General features: G+C 42.7%; 1 long non-coding RNA gene and 3 other non-coding genes across 4 annotated transcripts; all 4 read left to right on the forward strand.

Moving 5' to 3' along the window:
• The first annotated feature begins 7,196 nt into the window (after positions 1 to 7,196).
• Positions 7,197 to 7,266, forward strand: LOC138405677 (small nucleolar RNA SNORD79). The gene has a single exon (XR_011239478.1). It is a non-coding gene; the product is annotated as a small nucleolar RNA SNORD79 (small nucleolar RNA).
• A 224-nt stretch (positions 7,267 to 7,490) lies between these two features.
• Positions 7,491 to 9,536, forward strand: LOC138405636 (uncharacterized). Its single transcript, XR_011239433.1, has 3 exons — positions 7,491 to 8,009; positions 8,555 to 8,605; positions 8,777 to 9,536. It is a non-coding gene; the product is annotated as an uncharacterized lncRNA (long non-coding RNA).
• On the forward strand, positions 7,634 to 7,715 carry LOC138405680 (small nucleolar RNA snR60/Z15/Z230/Z193/J17). Its single transcript, XR_011239481.1, has one exon. It is a non-coding gene; the product is annotated as a small nucleolar RNA snR60/Z15/Z230/Z193/J17 (small nucleolar RNA).
• On the forward strand, positions 8,645 to 8,711 carry LOC138405682 (small nucleolar RNA SNORD78). Its single transcript, XR_011239483.1, has one exon. It is a non-coding gene; the product is annotated as a small nucleolar RNA SNORD78 (small nucleolar RNA).
• Positions 9,537 to 14,466: the final 4,930 nt, after the last annotated feature.

Raw genomic sequence — 14,466 nt, forward strand, 5'->3', positions numbered from 1 at the left:
CACGCGATCGGCGTATATCCATACAACGCAAGGGTTCGGGGCATACACAATACAGCCTCTAAATAACGCATTATCTGCCTCGAAACTCTTTATTTACTATGAATCTCCAGCACTTGTCCCCTGTGAGTCTCGCTAGCCTCGCAGCTAGAATAAAGCATGGCTTTTCTCAGTCTGTACTTTGCAGCTTTGTTCTCAGTCTCATAGCCTGATCTGAATGCAATGGACTGAGCACGCAGCATATGACATACAGAAGAGTCCTCCATTGTGGCTGCAGCTTTGAACACATCCCAATCTGTTTGAGATGTGAGCGGAGCAAGCAATTGGTCTGCCACGGGGGGCGCCATATTGATTAGATGAGTGCTTAAGTGTATGTATGTGTATGTGTATGTAACTGTAAGATGGCGCCGAGGATGGCTGCCGTGTCTCGAGCTCCTCACCAACTTCTCATTTCTAGTGTCGTTCTGTTGTACTTTTTCTGTTTATTTTAACTTTTTTTGCAACATACAAACCGCCTAAGCGAGCCCTATCATTCAGTATGATAGAGAACAACTTTTACTCATCAGGTCGCTGGCAAGCAGCAAAAAACCACCACGACCAGCAGACAACAACCATGGTTACCTGTTGGCGCTTTACCTGGGGGATGCAGGAGACAAAGACGGCGAGGATCCCGGGCCGGGGTCCTAGTCAGGCTGAGGAAACGCGAAAACAGGCCTCCTCTACCGAGCTTACTTCTGGCAAATGTCCAATCCCTGGATAATAAGCTGGATAACCTCCGAAGCAGGATGGCATTTCAACAAGACATTAAGAACTGTAACATTATGGTTTTCACAGAGACTTGGCTTGACCCCTCAATTGAGGACGCCGTCGTTGTCCCTCATGGATTCTCCATTCATCACCAGGACCGGACAATAAACTCAGGGAAGAGTAAGGGAGGGGGTGTCTGCTTTATGATCAACAAAAACTGTTGCTCAGATGTGGAGATAATTTCGTCGGACTGTTCTCCCAGCTTAGAGCACATCATGATCAGATGCCGGCCTTTTTACCTGCCGAGGGAGTTTACATCTGTAGTTATAACAGCAGTGTATGTGCCGCCGCACACTGACAACAACACAGCGCTGGAGGAGCTGTACAGAGTTATCGACAGGACAGAGACTTCAAGGCCGGAGGCTGTATTTATTGTGGCCGGGGATTTTAACAGCGCCAACATGAAGAAAGTCCTGCCGAAATACTATCAGCATGTCAGCTGCCCCACGCGCGGTGGAAATACACTGGACCATGTTTACGATCCTTTCCGCAATGGCCCCCTTTGGCAAGTCAGACCACGTATCTCTTCTCCTGCTCCCCGTTTACTGCTCCAGTCTATAGTCCCCACTCGTTTCAAAGAGTCCACCATCATTCCTGTCCCTAAAAAGACAAAAACCATCTGCCTCAACGACTACCGCCCAGTTGCACTCACCCCCATCATCATGAAGTGCTTTGAGCGGTTAGTCAAACAGTTCCTCAACTCCTCCCTCCCCGACTCACTGGACCCCCTGCAGTTTGCTTACAGGGAGAACAGGTCCACAGCCGATGCCATCACCCTCACCCTCCACACTCCCCTCTCCCACCTGGACAACAACACGTATGTGAGGATGCTGTTCATTGACTACAGTTCAGCATTCAACACTATTGTGCCCTCCAAGCTCGTCATCAAACTCAGGGACCTCGGGCTCAACAGTGCCCTCTGTGACTGGATCCTGAACTTCCTGACAGGCAGACGTCAGGCAATGCGGATGGGGAACATCACATCCTCCAGCCGGACCCTCAACACCGGAGCCCCCTAGGCTGCGGAGGTTCAACATGGACTCCAGGATACTCTGCAACTTCTACAGGTGCACCATCGAGAGTATCCTGACCGGCTGCATCACGGCCTGGTAAGGCAGTTGCACCACCCTCAACCGTAAGACTCGACAGAGGGTGGTGAAAACTGGTCAGCACATCACCAGGACGGAGCTACCATCCATTGAGGACCTCTACACCCAGCGTTGTAGGAAGGGGGCTCACAGGATATTAAAAGACCCATCACCCCAGCAACAAACTGTTCTGTCTGCTGCCGTCTGGCAGACGGTACCGCAGCATCCGGACCAGGACCACCACCTCTCTGAAGGCCGTCTCGTCGCTGTCTGTGATCAGGCCGATCTGTAAAAAGGGGTCAGTCCGGTGAGGTCTATGTCCTCAGATTGTAAAATGAAAAGATGTTTGTCATACCCCAGACGACCAGCTCTCTTCAGCAGCAGACGAGCCACATCACACCATCTTGGTGGTGTCAGTGCTGTAAATCTGTGCCAGAGAGTCGAGGCGACCAAGCTACCGGCAACCAAAGCTCTTCCCCTATATGACAGCTGGGGTAGCAAACATTTTCTTTCACTCCCTCACAGTTTTTTTTCAAACCCTTCATTTCCCTAAAAGACATCCAGAACTTTTAGCCCCACTTTCCCCCACTTAAGACCTCCAGGCAGGACTGGTATAGCCTGACCTCTCCACTGTCCCACCACCAAAGCCTCAGTCTTGTCCCAATTGACCAGAGGAAGCCTTTACATATAGTGACAGTGTTTCTTGTCAAATCTGTACATCATTCTGATTGGAGACAAAAACATTGACATCATCTGCATATGCTGAAACAGTAAGGGAATAATCAGGGTCTGAGAACCCAGGCAGTGAAAGACCACTGAGTCTACCCCTTAACCTGCACAGCAAGGGCTTGATGGCCAGACTATTTAGCCGACCACAAGTGGGAGAGACTTGTCTTATCCCTCACTGAACAGGGATTGGTCCACTCAGCCCTGCCCCCATCTTAACCATGCATTGAGCATTGTTGGACAATAGACTAAGCAACTCCTGAACAGCATCACTCAAACCAAAATCTCTTAATGTATAAAATAAAAAGGAGTGATCTACCTGATCAAAGGCTTTCTCCTGATCTATTGATACAATCCCACAATCAAAATTATAATGTTTACATATATCGATAGTGTCACGAATAAGAAAGATGTTGTCCATGATTGTCCGATCTGGAACGCAGTAAGTTTGGTCTCTGTGAACAATATTTTCCAAAATGTTTTGGAGTCTGTTTGCTAAGGCCTTTAAAAGCATGTTGTAGTCCGTACATAGGAGAGCAACCAGCCTCCAGTTTTTAAGCAGGGCCAAGTCTCCTGTCTTTGGTAACAGGGAAATGACCGCTCGCTGGCAGAAACCAAGAAGTGATCCTGTTCTTAGGCACTCCAGAACGACACCATGCAACTCAATGCCAATGATATTCCAGAAGCTTTGTAGGAAGTCGTTGGAAAGACCATCTATGCCTGGTGCTCGCCCTTTTCTCCTCGATGTAGAGTTGGGAAGTCCCTGCAGCAGCTCCTCACGACGTTCCATGCTGCATGTTTCTTCCCCAAAGAGTTCAATATAGTAATCTGATGCATGGCTCCATGTCTTTTATGTGGAGGAAACGAGACCTGACCAGAGCTCCCTTAACCCTCTCCTGCAGGTAGGAGCTCAATTTCAACTTTTTCTCGTGCAGTAGACTTTGACCTCTGGTGGTATCAGCAGATAGGCCTTCCTCGATGTTTTTAATGCTGGCCTCTAGATCTTGAATGCCTGAGTTCTGGCAGTGGACAAGGAGGTGTATTGTTGGCAAAAAATGCAAATTTGTGCCTTGCCTCCCACCAGAGCTTTAAGGAACTGAAATCAGTTTTTTTATTTTTCCATTGCTGCCAAAATAGCTCGAACGACTGCCGGAAAAAAGTGTCCTGTAACAGTTTGTCGTTGAAACACCAGTAGGACTTAACCCTTTCTCATGGCGAATAACTATGTCTATACTGACTAGATGATGATCGGTAAATCCAATAGGGCTTATGTTACTGTAAAATAAGTTTGGCTCTATGATTTTGTGAGATAAAAATTATGTCCAGTCTGGCTGCAGTCACCCTGTTATTTCTGACCCTCACCAATGAGTACTGTCTGGATTGTGGGTTTTTTATCCTCCATGTGTCAATCAGATCGTGTTGTGCAATGAGACTGTTTAGGATCTGTGGATGACTGAAGTTTCATCCAGGAAGCTATTTATTTCTTCAAGGGTGTAAAGGGGAGTGTTTCTGGCTGGTGTTCCAATAGTAGATTCTGACTCTGACCTTCTGAGTCCTTTTCTCTAGGTTGTATACCAGCGACTTTACTTAGAGCCTCATTCATAGCATCACCATCTGTCAGAGCCGGCCCAAGCCTCCATGGGTCCCTAAGCAAAATTGGATTTTTGGGCCCTCTATTTCTGCCAATAATATTGTTGTTGATCATAATAATACAAATAATACCAATGAATGAATGATGTCCAGGGTGCCACATATGGTTTTTAATCGCAAAATTCGGCTACAACAGTGCCCTGGGGTTGATTTACACATATTTACTGTAAAAGTGTCATCTGGTTTATTATTTTTGGTTTCAGAAAACTGCAGCAGCAATGTGCAAAAATAATTTGTAGTGCAAGAACAACAATAAAGTGCAACAACAAATAAAATCACTTAGATATGTAAAAATAATAACAAATTCAATTGTACAAAAACAGACAGAATTAAATAAAATATCAAGCAAATACTTCTACTACTACTTCTCTGCCCCTGAAGGATATGTCCTTTTTTGCGACATTGTTTTGCCTTCCCCTGCGCTTTGGATGCGCAGTGCGCAGTGCGCACTGCACGGCAGGAGGCACTGTACGGCAGGAGGCACACATTACCGGTGCAGCAGAGCTTTGACATTTAAAGATGCAGTAAGAATCACTAGGCCGCAGCACTCTGTTGACATAAAATTGTGTTTTTGTACAATAATATATCTTTGATCATATAGAAATCATCACTCATACATGCAAAAAATAAAAAAATATATATATATTTTTTGTAAATTGCTCTTGGGGGCGCCCTAGTGACTGCGGGGCCCTAAGCAGGCGCTTAGTTCACTTATGCCTTGGGCCATCTCTGCCTCAGCCAGCCTCTCGAGAAGCGGCGGCACCAGAAAGTTATTATTGGGGGAGCAATGGGGGGACATGATTGTTTATAGGAGGTGCTAGTGAATTCTGACCCAACAAACACCAACAAATAATAGTATAATAGATATAGATTTACTTTTCCCAGGCCAATACACTACATATTGTGAAATGCACGTTACTAAATGTTTATCATAGAACAACACAAGCATTTTAACAACTTGTATTTAATGAACGAACAAATGCCAAACAACAAGCACAAACACACCATAAAACTCATAACCACCACAGAGAACATCTGTGGATTTACAAAATAGTGTAACTGTGAGAACTGTACTCTCCACACCTGTTTTCCTCTCTCCTCCACTCTACACACCTGTCTTCCTATCTCCTCCACTCTCCAATCCTGTCTTTTCCTCTCCTCTCCTGTCTTCCTCTCTACTCCTCCTCTCCTATTCTTCTCCTCTCCACTCCTGTCTTCCTCTCTACTCCTGTCTTCCTCTCTCCTTCACTCTCTCCTCCACTCTCCACTCCTGTCTTCTCCTCTCCACTCCTGTCTTCCTCTCTTCTTCACCCACCACTCCTGTCTTCCTCTTTCCTTCATTCTCCACTCCTGTCTTCTTCTCTTCCTCTCTCCTCCACTTTCGACTCCTGTCTTCCTCTTTCCTTCATTCTCCACTCCTGTCTCCTTCTCTTCCTCTCTCCTCCACTTTCCACTCCTGTCTTCTCCTCTCCACTCCTGTCTTCCTCTCTTCTTCTCCTCTGGGCTCCGTTGAAACTAACATACACACTCTCCAGGTTTGTCGTCATCACTCTCACCTCCTCTGCCCTAACGCTAAAAGGTCCGTGCGTCCAATCATTGGTGCCACCGCCGTTGTCCACTCTCACTTGTTTCTTTGGTATGAGAAAATGGTCCATTACTCTCTACATACTCGCTAACTAGCGGCTATGGCGCTATGCACGTACCAACCACTGCTAACGTGAACATCAAATCTAACGCGCCGTCTGCGTGCAAACCAGCCAATCAAATCGCACGACACAGGACAAGAGAAGCAAAAGTTCAAGGGTCATCACCATAGGAATGTTATAAACAATATAATTTCTTGTCAGATAATTTTTAATGTTGTCTAAGTCAGACAAGTTCCTCTCTTCATTTTTTGTATAGGCTATTTATTCATGTTATAGTTTTTAATCCATAAATATTTTGAGGGGAGGGGGGGCAAAGAGGGCAGGAGGGGCTTAAGACCGTGTTTGGCCCCCCCACCCCCCGCCATCGCTGCTCTCGAGTGACGTCCTTGTAAGTAATTTTGATTGCTCACATACTGTACAGTGGCGGTTTTAGGCACGGGCGAACCGGGCAGTCGCCCGGGGCTGCATTTTTTCATGTCATGTGGGGGGCGGCACGAGCATTTAAAAGAAAAAAAAATCATCTGTGCCGCAAAACGGATTTCTATTATCTATGATGTCACAGTGTTTGGGAAATTGGCAAATTGGCGCCCCCTGCAGCTGCTGCAGGTGCCACTGCTTGCTGAGAAGGTGCCGCACGGTGCACAGAAGCTGTGTGAGAAGGGGAGGGGTGGACGGGGGACAGTTCACCTCTGGGTCTCCCAGATAGAAACGGACAAGTGGGGGGCGGGGATCGTAAAGTGCAATACACTAATGAATCTTCCAAATAACGCACATCTCATTAATGTTATAAATACAGGCCTATAATTCCCAACTTTGGACTGCTCTCAGGATTGCACTTACTCTGCCAGTCACTATGGCTCAAGCAGAAAGGAGCTTTTCAAAACTAAAGTTGATAAAGACGTACCTGAGGTCAACCATGCCTCAGGAACGGCTCACTGGCCTTGCTGTCATCAGTATCAATCACTCAATACGGGAGCAGATTTCGTATGATGACATTATTGATGATTTTGGCAAGAAAGGTCAGGTTTTAGTTTGTGTTTGTGTTTTCTGTTCTTAGTGCAATAGTGTAATAATTAGATTTTCTTTAGTATGTTTTCAAATTTGTGTGATGAAGGATTTGTGCTCGGAGGGGGTCTCACCCAGCGAGTAACTCAATGTAGAACCGCCACTGAAACTGTATGTCTTCTTTCTGCAGATGTGATCACGTTTGCCTGAATCGAATGTTTGGCAACTTTCAAACAGGTAATGACACAGTTTGATTTGACATATTGGCTTTTAAACAAACTGTCAATGATGATTTCTGTTTAAAACAATGGGAATCTCTCTGAGAGAGTAATTTTTCTGATGCAGTGGTGATTTAGTAAAACTTGCATGTTTGCAGTTTTGTGTTTTCTCTGAACTTCTGGTCTTTGTCTTGCAGATGATCTCACGTTGTTGCAACTTGTCTGAATGTTCCAGCATAAGCTAAAGGTGAGTTCAAGATTTTATCTGTTTGAATTTTTGAAACTCATGATGCAATGATGATCCCATAGTTCAGCAGATTAAACAGTGAAGAAGAACATTTGCCTTGCTCCTTTCTGATGTGTCGGCTTCCATGACCTTGCACGTCTCATCAGATGTGAATTTGTTTTTAATTGAATTTCTGGTTTATTTTCAGAAACCTGTCAATCTGCAGAAGACAGAGGTGAGTGAGACTGAAGTGTTATCTGTTAATGAAGTTTGACACAATGATGATCCCATAGTTCAGCAGATTTAACAGTGGAGAAGATCTATTGTCTTTCGCTCCTATCTGATGTGTCGGCTGTAATTTTCCTCTAGTCCTAATGGTTTTTAATGCATTACTAACGCCCCGCTCCTGCTGACTACATTTCCAGCCTTGTTGGTGAGTATCATGTTGAGATCAAAACGGTTGCAAACGTTCAGGTGTGATGAATGTGAATCAGGTCGCTGATCCAGTTGAGGAAATTTGTCATGATTTCTGATCTGACTTGTTCCAGGAGATAAATTTTGACATTATCTCAGGAGAAGCTGTTCTCACTTTACAGATCTAATGGGATCTTGGGCAGTTGGGTGCAGACGATGTTGCACAAACATTGTGAGTATGAAAATATTTCTACCACCTCAGTCCCAGATGACAAGTGGAGTTGGGGAAAAAAGCATGCCATTTAGATATCATATCAGCAGGTGGTTGTGTTGCTGTCGCTGTTGGATAAACGTTTGTTTCTGTTAAGACTGAACTAGTTGTAGTGTGACTTTTTCTAACTTGTCTTTAATTGACTTAATTAAAATAAAATGTATGTAGTTGGGGATATTCACTCACATTGTAAACTTCTGTGAAGTGTAGATCAAACCTAAAGTAAAATTGGAAATTGCATGAATTGGAGAATTGAATTTAAAACTGACACAGGCCGGTTGAACTCCACCTCATCTGGGTCTGAGGGAGCTGCTCTGGTTAATTGGATCTTGGTTGGATGTAGTAAACCTCCTGATCCCTGTAGACTGACCTTGTGATGACTCGACAAGACTAACTTAAATCCATTTAGTCTTGTTATATTAGCTCTATCTGATTTGGTCAATGTAGTAATCTTCAGCCCCATGTTTCATGTGCATACTCAATTTATGCTTTTCGGTCGTCTGAAGGTTCTAATACCTCTGAGGTTCGACTGATCGGCAGAGACGAGGTTGAAGGAGGTGAGAATGCAAAGACACAATACAAAATGTTTTTTGCTGGTTCAGTGATGTCTTAAACAAATGTCTGACCTGAACTTTTAATGTGGACAACATTGTTGCTGAGTAACCTGTAAACTTTAAACTTAACAGACCAATCACTGACTTGTAATAAACTTTCTGTCTCTTCTCCAGGACATGGTCACCTGGCCTGACCCCTGACCTTGGTAAGCAATTTAAAGTCAACTAAAATGCCAATGTCTGTAACAGAAGATGGACGCTTGAGTATCTGATTATATTGACCACTACCTGTGATGACAAGATTCTGCCAAAGAATGGGGGTTTGTTATGTCCTCTGGCCCTGAGACAGCATGATGTTTTACTCATAAGGTGAGTACAGGCCTGATAAAGTTATTATATCTGAGTTGTGGTGATATCAAATAATTTGTTTTTCTGGATATTAAAACAAAGTTGCTTCCAATCTTTTTCAGATTCTGTGGGTTTATGGTGAGCTGAGCCTGTGGACATTTGAATTTAAATTGGCTGATGTGTTTCCAAAATGATTGCAGTAAAATACTTAAATGAAATATTTGTTTGTGGGTTTTTGTAAAATAATAGAAAAATACTTTAAAATGTCAAGAAGTGTACTTGACCAATGGAGCTGGTCAGTGAATCATGAAGAAGTAAGAAGTCCAGCCACCCCAGTTTAAGTTGTAGAGTCAAAGGAGGAGGATCACCTGGGCTTCCTGCAATTTTTTTTTTAAACCTGATTAAAAACACTACTTTAATAATGAAACCATACATCTGCATAGATTTGTTCAATGGTTTTGTTGGATTATTTGGAGGAATAAGGTCTGGTTTGATTTCTTATGATTATATGGAAATAATAAGGTGCTTAATAGCATGCTGAGATTTAAGTCCCTTCAATGTAATACTGGCCTTGTAGATAGACTCCAGTCACATGTATGTCTCCAACTGGGGAAAGGACTGTTGAAGGTTATTTTTTATTCATATGTCACAAATGCATTAGCACCTTTAATGTTCTGTATATTTGCTTGTTTCTTAGTTTTTAGACGGACAGTTTAATCTTTTGTCTAAAGCTCATCTATTGAATAGGCTGTGTTTCCATGTAGGGATTTTCTGCTGTATCAAAGGAAATATCAGTGTTGTAGAAAAGTTTGGAAGTATTTGTTGTTTATCTATTATTTGTCAACATATTTTGTGACAATTTCTCATAACTCTACCCCAGCAGCAGTGGAGATAAAAGGGAACCAAACAAGAAGGTACATTTATCAGCAGGCCTCTAAATAGTTTTGTGTTCCCTTTAGAATTACAAGTTTAATCAGGAATTTTCAGACAAATGCTTTATGTCATATGTTCTAATTCACTATCAAACTGTTTGGAAAACGTTGTTAAGGCAACGTTTCAAAATGAATACATCAATTAAAAAGAATACATCAATAAAACACAAATCAAGTATTTGTCTGTCTCCTCACTATGGATATCACTATGGAGTTCTCTACAGCCACGTTTTACCCTCTTTCTCTTCCCTGGGCAGGTTTTGTCCAACACTGGCACCTCCTCTTCATCCCTATTCCTTTTCTTGAGGCAATGAACCTGGGCTGAGTCGGAGGGGGCAGCCTCTGACTTGTTGCCACTGACAAGGTCTGTCATCTCTTTTTTGAGGCTCACGTTTCTCTTCTTTGTTGAGGGGTTTCCATTGGAAGTGGGATCATGCCTCTTTCTCTTCCTCTGGCACTTTAGTGGGCCCGTTTGGCCACTTGTGCCTTTTCCAGTGGCTGCCAGTCGTTCACTCCTGATCTTGGCTTGGGAGTCGTCTGGTCTGCAATGTGGATAAGAAAACAGTTTAGCTCTTGATCTTAAAGCAGTGGTTTGACATTTTTAAAAATTCACTTGGCTGCAGCTCCACAGTTAATGACAGTTTTATCATTCGCCCCATTGAACTCTGAGCAAAATAAAAAGTTGAAGTAAATGTTGAACTATTCTAGTGCAATATCAAATGATCCAGACAGGGAGATATTTCAAACACCCACCTGTTGCCACATCCTGCATTTATTTTTCTTTTTTTCGCCCTGGTGATGGTGGTGGTCTGCGAGAAGGAATGATTCTCATCTCTCATCCCAGCGGGGCTGCCCTCCTCGGCTGGGCCTACAGTTCTGCTGGAGGAGTCCTCGTTCAGGGACATTTGCAGGATCACCTGGTCTCCATGTCCTCCATCATCAGTGCTCTGATCCTGGCAGATGTCCATCAGATCCTTACACGATTTTGCACTGGAGGACAAATGAAACTGCTGAGCCAAACACCTTAATCTCCTTATATCTCTTATATTTTACTGTCAGCACAGACTTACACAGACCATCTAAGCAGACACTTACTAGAGGCTAGATGAACCCTGAAGGTGGCTCATGGTGATGAACGGATGCTGCAGAATTCCGCTGGGGGTAATTCTTTCATACTGACTAATCATCAGCATCTGTGACAGCAGGTCCATTAACCACTCCATGTCACAGTATTCAGCCATGGCTTCGTCTCCCCAGAACGGATGAGTCGCCTTTAACAAGACGAGGGAAAAAAACATTATTACATGTCCTCATGTTTGGATTACGAAACCAAATGTTTTAAAAGATATGTGCTACTATAAATTCATCCAGGTAGTTGATCACAAACAAGAATTGAAACTATTGACTCAAATGAAGAATTGTTTCATTGAGATAGTTTGCTCCAAAGGCACAGGGTAAAGAAACACAGACTGAAGAACTAGTGAGCTAGTGGAACCGGCTAAGTGGTGGTAAACTACTTTCTTACCACAAATCTGCTTTCTATCAAGTGTCTTGGCCAGAACGCATGTGGTCGGGAATATCCTTCATGCAGTGGATCTCTAACGGCATTCCCAATTTGACTCATCTGTGGAGAAAACACAACATTGTGAGAGTTAGTTAACTTCAAGTTAACAAACTCATTGTTGATCAGGTGCACTTATATAACTGAGACATATGGAGTGTCTCTAGTTTGTCTCAAGTTAGTGTGTTTCTGTTTGCTTGTTTGTTTGTTTGTTTGTTTGCTTGTCCTCTCTTTGGAGTTAAATCTTGTGCTACTGCTGTAACATGTGAATTTCCCCACTGAGGGACAATAAAGGAAATCTAATCTAATCTAATCTAATCATTAGTAAAAAATCAGTGAACTTTTACTGGAAGCTCTCACTATTAGAAGCAAGTGTGTGGATTCAAAAATACTAAAACAACAAGTCAGAAATGTGTTTGTTGTGTTTAAAGTGCAGATACTGACCAAATCAGCCTCATTAGAGGCGGGGAACAGCGGTATGCCCATAAACAGCTCGGCAGCAAGGCAGCCTAGGGACCATATGTCGATGGCCTCGCTGAAAGGATTTCTATACAGAATCTCAGGAGCTCTTAGGAGAAGACAAGAAACACAAAGATATAACTGAGGTTTTAAAATCTACTAAACTCCTTGTTTCTGTCAATATGTTACTGTCAGTTTCTGGGACATAAGCCTGACATGCCAGCGTACAGGACTTGTATAATCGATTACAGCAAACACAGCTGTCTCAGGTACACAGATGTGCTGTCAGTTACTTACCTGTACCACAAGCACTGGATGATTTCACCGATCATTTCCTCAGGATCATTGCAGGCTAAGCCAAAGTCAATGACTTTAACTTTGAGTGGCTGCCTGACGTGATCCACCAACATGATGTTGTTTGGCTTCAAATCTGTATGAATGATCCCTGCACTTTTCAGAAAGTCCAAGGATGTAGCCAGCTGAAATCATGAAAAACACAATAATAATCATGAGCTACAGAGTTTATTTCATCAACAAAAAATTTGACAACACATGTTCATTGATGGCAGCAAAAGCCGAAACAGCTGAGAGTTAGACAGATATTCCAAACTCGTACAGTTGACTATAGGAACAGGTTAATAAGATGGTTTAGACCAACATAATTGGTTATAATTGGGAGTTTCTATTGTACATTTTGCCTGGAAGGGAATTTCAACAACTTTTATTTTGGTGAGGGCTTAATCTACAGAACTTAATTTGCCATACTCATCCTAATGATCATGCCAGTATTTTTACCTGAGCAGTAGTTACTTTAGCTCAGTACTGGACACACGCTACTGCGATTTGAAGGTTTGCTGAAGGTGCTCTCAAGCTCATTGACTCTGCATGTAGTAAGAAGAGAATTTATTGTGCATCACTTGAAGCTGTGCCAAGACCTGAACAAACAAATGTGACAAAGCAAATCGGAAAAAATATTGAGGTTGTAACAATTCACCTTATTTAAAACAGTTCTAAGGGAAAGTACAATACACTAAATTTCAAGGTGCGGGTGGATCTGACTCTGGTTGCATCAAAATCATATATCTGGTAACAGAAAATGATCACTAAAGCCTGATGAACGCAGAAAACATCCGCGTTTGCCACACATTATCATTAAGAGGAATTCATTAACAACAAACACAGTTTAAGTGGAAAACACTGTATGTAAGGCTCAAACAAGTTAAATATCACACCCGACCCGGTCGGCAATTTCCATGGATGTGGTTTCCCTTTTAAACCTGGGGCAACCAACAAACAAAAGATTGCCTCTTCCCCGTCCTGATGTGCTCAATTCCCGGCTCGCAAAAAACAATAAAACCTAGAATATGATAATTGTAACATTTAGTGTACATTAGAAAAGGCAGGTGATCATTACAAGGTCAAACCGAATTGAACACACTTACAATAAGTTATCATATATAAAGATGAACTTAGAGTTAACCCAGCACCATAAACTAATTTTGATTCTACAAATACATGTTTAAACTTTTGAGGAATGAGTGGAATGAGACATAAAGAAGCAGGTCCGAAACTTTGATTTTGCTTGCATAGTGTAGGATAGGCTTCATCTAATTTCTTAAATCTTGCAAAAGTGCTTAAAAATTAGGGCTTGGCAATTAACTTGAAAATGTATTGAAACTGACATTTATAACCTCTAACCGACAAGTTTAGGAGTAAAGTACACTAATCCCAATCTGAATTTTTCTGGACGCCAGAGTACCTGTATGTAGGCAGCATGCAAACCTAGCCAAGTGCTAGCCGTTATTCCACACACTACTTTTCTAATTGTTTCCTCCCCCCCATATTGCTCCCTTCATCTCTGTCTGACATTTTCCCATTTACAAATACAAGGATTTTTCTCTCTCTCTCTCTCGCAGAGTGTAGAGTAGAGTTCTACAAAGAGTTCTGGAGATGGACGAAGATCTTTTAAATGTTTTTAACAAGAGTTTTAAAGACATGTTGCTGCCAATAAGCTGCAGGGGAGCAGTAATAACTCTCCTGCCCAAAAAAGGAGACCCACAGGAGATAAAAAAACTGGCATCCTGTATCTCTTACCGCCTGTGAGAGGTGATGCACCAAGTGATTCACCATGACCAGACGTACTGTGCCTGGTAGGTCTATCCTGGAACGTCTGTCCTTAATTTGGACATTTCTAGTTCATTGGGCGTAAAAACTGGTCTAATTTTTCTAGAACAGGAAAAGGCTTTTGACCTGGTTGAGCACCTTAACCTCTGGAAGAATCTGGAGAGTTTTGGCCTTAGCCCAGGTTTCATAGCTATGATCACGGTTTTGTACCAGGACATTGAGAGTGTACTAAAGGTTATTGGAGGTCTGAGTGCACCTTTTAAAGTGCACAGGGATGAGACAGGGCTGCTCTCTCTCAGGGATGTTATATGCACTTTATATTGAACCCATGCTAAACTAAATAAGAGCTAACATTGAGGGGGTGATTTTAAATGGCTGCAGTGGAGCATTTTACATGGAGCAATCACAGTTTACACTATCACTGTTTTTATTATTGTAAA

The sequence above is a fragment of the Paralichthys olivaceus genome, chromosome 19 (assembly GCF_024713975.1).
Source record: "Paralichthys olivaceus isolate ysfri-2021 chromosome 19, ASM2471397v2, whole genome shotgun sequence".
In the NCBI taxonomy this organism is placed as follows: Eukaryota; Metazoa; Chordata; class Actinopteri; order Pleuronectiformes; family Paralichthyidae; genus Paralichthys; species Paralichthys olivaceus.